General features: G+C 37.9%; 1 non-coding gene across 1 annotated transcript; it reads left to right on the top strand.

The window, feature by feature from the left end:
- The first annotated feature begins 8,361 nt into the window (after window positions 1-8,361).
- Window positions 8,362-8,468, top strand: LOC120237085. Its single transcript, XR_005529850.1, has one exon. It is a non-coding gene; the product is annotated as a U6 spliceosomal RNA (small nuclear RNA).
- The last annotated feature ends 144 nt before the right edge of the window (window positions 8,469-8,612 follow it).

The following is an 8,612-nucleotide window of genomic DNA, read 5'->3' as shown; positions in this document are numbered from 1 at the left end:
AAGAGTGAACACTTAACTGACTCAGCCACCCAGGTGCCCCAATTTAAGTAGGTTTTAAATTTTTATTTTTATGTTTTTATTGAGGCATAGCTTACAGCGGAATATATAGATCTTAAATATGCAGTTCAATTAGTTTTCACAAATATATACACTCCACCTCTATTAGAAGTACAACTTTTTTGTCCCTCCAGGAGGTTATCTTGGGCCACTTCCCAGTTAATTCCTGTCCTTCAAGAAGCATTCATTCTGATTTCTCTTAGCATACATCAATTTCACCTGATCACAAATATGTGTCCTTTAGTGTCTGGCTTCTCTTGCTCATGCTATTTTCGAAATTAATCTTTGTTGTTATGAGTATCAATAGTCCATTCTTTTTTATTGCCCAATGGTTTTCTACTGTAGGAATATGCCACAGATAAAAAAAAAAATAACCCATTCTCTTATTAAGGGATACCTGAGCTGTTTCCAATTTTTTCCCTGTTATGAAGCACATCACTAGGCACATTAGTGTATATATATTTTTGTGAACATAATCTCTCTTTTTCTTGGATAAACACCTAGGAGTACAATTTGTAGGCCACAGGATAGAAAAATACTTACTGCCAAACAATTTTGTGAAGAAAGTTGTGTCATATGATACTCCCATGGCAACTGAGAGTTCTAGGTGTTCCACATCCCTGACAGCATGTGACAGCATTTTTCATTTTATCCATTTTTATTCATGTAGTGGAATCCTGCTGTAGTTTAACATTTTTTACTGTTTCACAGTAGTGGAGCCCAGACATTTAATAATATTGTAGCCTTGGCTTACAATACAATCCCCAGCTCTCAGAACAGTTTTGCACCTAAGCAAAATTATAAATCCAGTACTCAGCAATATTAAAAAAAATAATAACTCTTTGAGTGAAAACATAAACTCTTTAGTATTTAATTGAAAAAAGAAAGAGAAATTCTACCTATGTTCAACTGCATTAAGATGCCAGGCAGTCCTGGGGCACCTGTGTGGCTCAGTTGGTTAAGTGCCTGACTTCGGCTCAAGGTCATGATCTCATGGCTTGTGGGTTCAAGCCCCATGTTGGGCTCTGTGCTAACAGCTCGGAGCCTGGAGCCTGCTTCAGATTCTGTGCCTCCCTCTCTCTCTACCTCTCCACTGCTTGCTTTCTCTCTCTCAAAAATAAATAAACATTAAACATGTTTTAAAGATGCCAGGCAATCTAATCAATCTATAATCCATAATCAAAAGAAGAAAATCTTAATCTCAACTAGAAAAAAATTTACAAGCAAGAGGGTAAATTAAATTAAATCCTAAACTTTAACCCTTTCTGAGGAACCAAGATCTACAAATGTGTTACCTCTCAATTTTAATTTTCCTCTTTAGTCTCGTCATCTCCCAACGTCACCTTGTTCATCTGACTGAGATGATGGAGGGGGATAAAGTGGAGAGGATGACATGAAGGGTTACATGAGCTGAGCCGGAAGGTGGTACACAGTCATTTCCACTTACATTCTATTGGCTAAAACATAATCACCTGGGCATAGTTCATACTGAGAGAAACTGGAAAATGAGATCTAGTTGAACTTGAAAGACGAGAAAATGGGTTGAGACTAGGTAGCATGTCTGTGCATGTCAGTCTAGCCTGAAATGACAGGTCACATGGTACCTGTATAGTCAGTGCTCACAACTACTAAAAAGCAGTCAATGGTTTGCCACGATCTGCTTAGCTGGAGTCCTCTGACACCATCTCAAAGGTCCCCTGCTCTATTCTGAGCCTCCTGTATGCCCTTTCACCGCCTGAGCACTTCTGACAGGCCCCAATGCCTTTGCTGTGCTCTATATGCCTTTGTTTAAAGCCCATGTGTTTCTTAGGTCCCAGCCTCTATAGAGACACCCCATTTGCCTGTGGAAAAACCCACCACAGTCAGACACCAAAGTCAAAACACCTTTGACCCAAGTTGTAAGCTTTTGCTCATACTACAACAGTTAAAATCTGGCCCAATGTAAGCTTTCAAAGCTATCACAGTTCAAACACATTGTCCATACATAAATTAATGCCTTGTATCTCTCAGGTCTCAACTCAAATGTTACTTCCTCAGAAAAGCCTTTTCTGACTCCTAAGAAGGTGCTGACCTTCTCTGTTACATATTTAAACATCATTTAAAAAATTTTAACCTAAAAGAACACGCTGCAACTGAAACCAATTATTTGTATAGTTTTTTGTTTGCTGTCTCTTTCCCATTAACATTTAAGTTTCATGTTGAGCTATCTGTCTTATTCATCACTGTTTACTTCAGAATTCAAAAGAATATCCAGTAGTCAGTAGATTTTCAGCAAATATTTGTTGAATTAATATACCTAATCTTCAATACTCTCCACAGTATGACGTTGAATTTACACCACCAGTTCATACTTCCAAGAAAGACTCAGTTTTCTCAAAACCTCTTCCCAGTTTCCCCTGCAATAATGCAGCTGACCATTAACCTAGTATTTGGAATATCTTTGATGCTTTGTCTAGGTCTGAACATGCCCTAACTACCCATGTATACCACCTTTTAAAATGATCATTTTTCCATAAATTCATTCCTGACACCCTGCATGAGTTATCAGCTCTGACCTCCTTTAAACTTAAATGGAATGACACACCTCAATGTACTGTTTGTCGCACTACAATGATATGTATTCCTGTCTTTTTTTTTAATTTTTTTTAATGTTTTATTTATTTCTAAGAAAGAGACAGGCAGCGTGAGCAGGGGAAGGTCAGAGAGAGGGGGAGACACAAAATCAGAAGCAGGCTCCAGGCTCTGAGCTAGCTGTCAGCACAGAGCCCGATGCAGGGCTCGAACCCACGAACCGTGAGACCATGACCTGAGCCGAAGTCGGACACTTAACCAACTGAGCCACCCAGGCGCCCCATATATGTATTCCTGTCTTAAGGCTCAATAAAACTAGATTTCTCTGGGCCAGATAATTAACCTCGGTAGCTATACTCATGCCTCCTACAGTTAGTAGTACAAAGCTATTGTTCAACCAATGCAAACTGAATTTAGAACCATAGGAAATAAAGCTAAATACCATTCAGTCACAGACCTAAAAACTGATGAAGACCGTGATACAAAAGCCTCAGTCTTAAGATTGACAAACATTATTCCATTGACTGTGAGCTAAGCCCGCTCCATTGTAAGGTCTCTTGTCTTTCCTTGCGTGTTTTCCTCCCCTTCACATTTTCTCAGAGTAAAGAGTGATGCAATTAAATATGCACCGTACTTGAAAAGTCTGGATTAATGTTAGCCCTGCTCCTTACCAACTTTGACCAGGAACTCTTTTCTAGTCAGTTCCAACCAGATGCTATAAATCTGATATCTCTTGCATTTGCAAAGTACTCTAGAGTTCATAGGCTGTTTTCATTGACATTTAATGAATTATCCCCGATATCCTAGGAGGATGCTTTAAAAAGAACAAATTGTCTTTACCTCAAAGCCAGCTGCCTGCACTTATTAACCTATTTTCTTTTTCAATTATTTCATTGTCTCTCAGGCACTGATGAAGGAAAATTGGTGTCTCATGTCGAATGAGTACTCAAGTCCTAAAAACGGCTTCTTCGTAATTTCTCTTACTTCCACCTTTATTGCCACCCCTCCTTTATGAAGCTTTGCTCATTCAAATCTGGATTGATATAAATAATCTCAACCAAACTGTTTTCTGTATCTCCTGGGAGAAAATTCTAGCACAGTGATTTTAATATCCTAACACACAATCTTCATTTGACCACTCCCAATTGAGAAGTATTTAGTGACTCTCCTAAGCTGTGCTAATGTAGAAGCCATATGTCGCATGTGACCATTTGAATTTAAATTAATTAAAATTAAAATTAAAAATTCAGGTCCTCAGTTGCATGGGCCATATGTCCAGTGCTCAAGAGACATACGTGGCTAGTGGCTACCATATTGTACAGTGAAGATATAGAATATTTCTATAATGATAGGAAATTATATTGGATAGTGATTTTTTTCTCACCTTTTAAATAGCTATAGCACCTATAAGTATCTTTTTAAGCACTTGATGACCCTGACCTTGCACTGTTATTTGACCACTTGTGTGGTGTCATGGAAAAAAGCATATGATTTTCATTCAGAAAATACATTTTGCATCTTGGCTCCACCACTTCCTAACCACATGGCCTTGGGCAAATCACTCTAGTTTCCATATCTATAAGTTAGAATTAAAAATAAGACCAAGGCTATTTTGTTCTCTAGTTTGTTCTAAATTTTAATATTCCTGTATCTGTGAATATTGTAAAACTCAATGCAAATAACAGGGATAATAGAAGTCATAAATGTTGTTGTTCCTAATATGATATCATTTCTCATCATTTTCAATAATAAGATTGCATATTCTTCCTCCAACAGTGCCATGCAGAAAGCAAGTTCTAATATCATTAGTATTGGTTGAATTTGAACACTACTTCAGAATACTAAAGTATTTCTATGGAGAATGAATGAAATATACATATTTATATGTATATGCATATTTGTTTATGTTACATATATAGTTACCTTTATTTTTCAGCTAAAATTAAGAATGTAAATATTTTAAGTATAAACTATTGAGAAGCAAATCCTATATTTAGAAAAATGAATTTTTCATTAAATGGGTTTTTGTCCTTGTGATGATAATAAAATATAAAACTAACTTATACCGATAATTCTATCAATTCTCCCCTACTCTGTCCTTATTCCAAAATTTCCAAACTAACCAGATGTGAGGAAAACTGAATCCAAAAAAAATTTAGGTGGAGTCACCAGATATTTAATTGCAGGTGACTTTCTGTTCATTTAGAAGTCATTTCTATTCATTAATCTGGAATGATCATGATTATTATAGTTTCTCGTTTCTTTTCTTAACTTTGAAATATTTGACTTAACAGCAAATGGTTACAAATCCCCACAATTCCTTTCCAGCTGTTCTTTTGCAGTTGTGAGGACTTAGGGGGCCTGAATGAGGAAAGTGTTAGAATTCACTCTGCTCGAGTCAAGGCAGAAGGCCACATTCTTTGCATGCAGTGCTCAATGAAAAGTGCTCTCTACTTCAGTAATATTACTTGACGTTCTAGGACTTTCCTGGCCAACAGAACCCACAGACACGCAGCAAGCCAGGAATGAAGGCTTGCAACTGGACATACTATTCAAATTAAGAAAATATCATCTCCCACAAATTAAAATCAATTCTGAAAGAGCCTCCTGGGACTCAACAAAAGTTTGCCTCACACTTCTTCTTTTGGTTCATTGAACTGCAGAAAGCAAAATGAGAAGGCTATATCTCTAATGTTACAGTGGGGGGAAATTATGCAGTTGGCATGCTTTCCCTTCAAAATACTGAATTTGGGTCAATATCAGGAAGCGGGCCACTATCCTACTTGCCGGCAAAAAACACAAAATTCTGAGAATTAGAGTGAATAAAAATTCCAGGGGTAATTTAGTAGTCTAAAAATGATTTGAATCGAAGTAAAATGACAAAGCCTCATTTTTTGGGTCTTTCTCTACAAATTTTTATTAAAAAAATTTTAATGTTTATTTTTGAGAGAGAGAGAATGAAGGAGGGACAGAGAGAAAGGGAGACAGAATCCGAAGCAGGCTCCAGGCTCGGAGCCATCAGCACAGAGCCCGATGTGGAGATCAAACTCACAAACTGCGAGATCAGGACCTGAGCGGAAGTCCGGACCCTAAACCAACTGAGCCACCCTGACACCCCTCCCAAATTTTTATTTCAATTCTAGTTGGTTTCACCTTTTTTATATTTTGATGTAAACCTCTTTTTGATGAATGTTGAGCACTGTGTGCACTGTGATTTCATGATTGAGGAGTAAGTACTGACCAAAAGAAGAACAGTTAGACCCTCAAGAAATTCCTAATCTGTAGGCTCCCAGGCAACCAGCTGAGCTCACGGAAAGCTAGAAAGTGCTACCTCTGTCAAGTGAGCAATGTCTATTTGTGTCTGGGGTTACAGAGACTCCTCAAAGAAATCTTCCTGTAAAAACAGAGATTGGCATATCAGCTTTGAAGGTGGGGGAGTCCAGTCCAATAGCTCTCTAGCTTTATGAAAAGAGAAGTAATATAATTCTCCCAGGAAGTGGAGGGAAGAAATGAAACCATTTTTCCTTGTCTCTTGGGGGAAATGTGCTTTTTAATTCCTTAGAACAAGTGACACGAAAGCTGAAATAGATTTAATTTGTTGTAGGTGGTGATCCCAAAAATATCTCAGGATTGCTTGACATGTGAGTAAATGAGTGACTGAAGCAAATTAACTAGAGCATGTAGATATGTCTGGTAAAGTCTTAACCATCTGTTTCACTCCAGGTAAACAAAGTGTTCAGAGATGGAGTTAAGAGGATGATTTTGCCAAGCGATGGTTTGCAAATACTTCCCATATGGAAAGGAAACACCAAACATTGCCACCCAGTGATTGTCCTATAATGTGGTTTCTTTTGGCTGCACCCACCTACATACATGTATGTGTATCTATACACATGCATCTATACCCATGTATGTATACATACCCACATTTACATTGCTATTTGCATGTACTCCATGCTGATGTGAATACTTACTTTATTCGTAGATATTTGAAACACATATCATTTAAACAATACAAATGATGCTATATCCAGTGATTATTTCTTAGACTGGGTAAATAAAAACTTAACATATGACGTATCTGAGTTATAACAACAGACTAGAATTTAGCCACTTGCATGTGAAATGTAAAAGCCTTACATCAGAGAAATAGAGTAGAAGGTAAATTAAACAAGTAAAACCCCATAGATATTATATGTGTCTATGTTTACATAAGTGTATGTGTGTTCATATATGTATCTGTGCATGTAACACACATATAAAATTGGTTATAAATATACATACATAACAGGCATATTATTAATAAAAATAACTTAAGCCACTAGGACAAATAATGCTTCCATCCTCGGAATTTCAATTTAGTGCACCAATGATACTTTTTTCTTTAAAACAAAGAATTTGCTCTGATTATCGACCCCACCACCACCACTAGCACCACCACTAACTTGAATGGATTTTATTTCATTCCTTTGGCCTCCTTAGCATCTATTCTTATTCTTCTGATGGCAATTTCCCCCACTCAGTTTACGTGATTTTCACTAGCTGACCATAATCCCAACTCCTGGGAAGGTAATGTGACATAGGGCATATTCTGGGTCATTTGCAAAAGTGAATGCATCAAATAGAGTCTTACTTGGAACAATGAACTTGAAGCCCAAAATTTGGATCAAGATACTGATGACAGAGAATGCCTGTTTGTACCTGTCTTAAACTTTGAGAATATAAGCCAGGAGCTTCTGGAAGCCATTTTAGCTCCACAAGGAAACAAATTGCCTGGAAGTGGCATCAGCCTAGAGGAAAGCAGAGCCAGGGGCTAGAGAGAGCAAGGGTTTACAGTGGGTGCCCACAGATAAGTGAGGGGAGAAGTTGCAGTCTGGAATGGAAGCTTATCAAACCAATATAATGTGAACAATATGGACTGTTTGAATGCCACTGGCCATGAGGTGCTCTAGAATGGTATTAGTGACAGGGCTGGGGTGAATGTGTATCTTGAGGCCTCTGTGTTATTGCCTATTGGGCATGACATAATGATAAGATAACTGATTTTTGTAAGGGAACTTGAAGATAACTGAATAATATTGCCCAAACTCTTTTATCCGTATACCTTCCTCCACAAGCAAGACCCTCTTTAATGTCATATAATGAAGCTATAATGAAAGAAATGATGGATAATATGGTTTCACCATCGTTCTTCCTGTCAAAGCTCTAATAGAGACTGGGGGAGCTATACCTTCTGTGAGGAGGCAGGGAGGGATTATAAAACCTCTTCTGGTCTTAGGTCCCTTCCAATTCTGTATGATATTAAAAAGGAAGTACCATCAAAGCTGTCATTTGAGGTCTGGCATATTTTGCTTGGGAGGGACATTCTGTCCTTGAGACACAGTAGGGGCCAGGGTAAACGTATCACAAAACTGAGGTTTAGGATTAACTTTAAATTTGGGGCTTTAAGGTAGGAGACTATATCAAGAATTAGAGGAGACATTAGTTTAGATGAATTTTTTTGCAAGTAATAGAAAAAAAGGTCATGGCAAACTTAAAGCACAAAAAGGAATACACTGGAAACAAGCTTGGATAGTACATGGAATTGAAACAAATACTGAGCAAAATCCCTGGGAGGGTATAAACCAATATAATTCAAGAGTATTAGTAGTGGAAGTATGTGAAACTTTTCTCTAGAGAGTTGGCATTAAGATGAATGAGTTGTTGCCTTTCCATTCAAAATTCCAGATTCTTGTGCTCGCTTCGGCAGCACATATACTAAAATTGGAACAATACAGAGAAGATTAGCATGGCCCCTGCGCAAGGATGACACGCAAATTCGAGAAGCGTTCCATATTTTTATGAGCAAATCAGAGAACTCTAGATGCTGGCGAGGATGTGGAGAAACGGGCACCCTCCTACACTGTTGGTGGGAATGTAAACTGGTACAGCCCCTCTGGAAAACAGTGTGGAGGTTCCTCAGGAAACTAACAATAGAACTCCCT

This window comes from Hyaena hyaena, unplaced genomic scaffold (assembly GCF_003009895.1).
Source record: "Hyaena hyaena isolate Hyena2069 unplaced genomic scaffold, ASM300989v1 scaffold_170, whole genome shotgun sequence".
Lineage (NCBI taxonomy): Eukaryota > Metazoa > Chordata > Mammalia > Carnivora > Hyaenidae > Hyaena > Hyaena hyaena.
The sequence above is the reverse complement of the archived record's forward strand: the minus strand, read 5'-3'. Positions and strand labels throughout refer to the sequence as shown.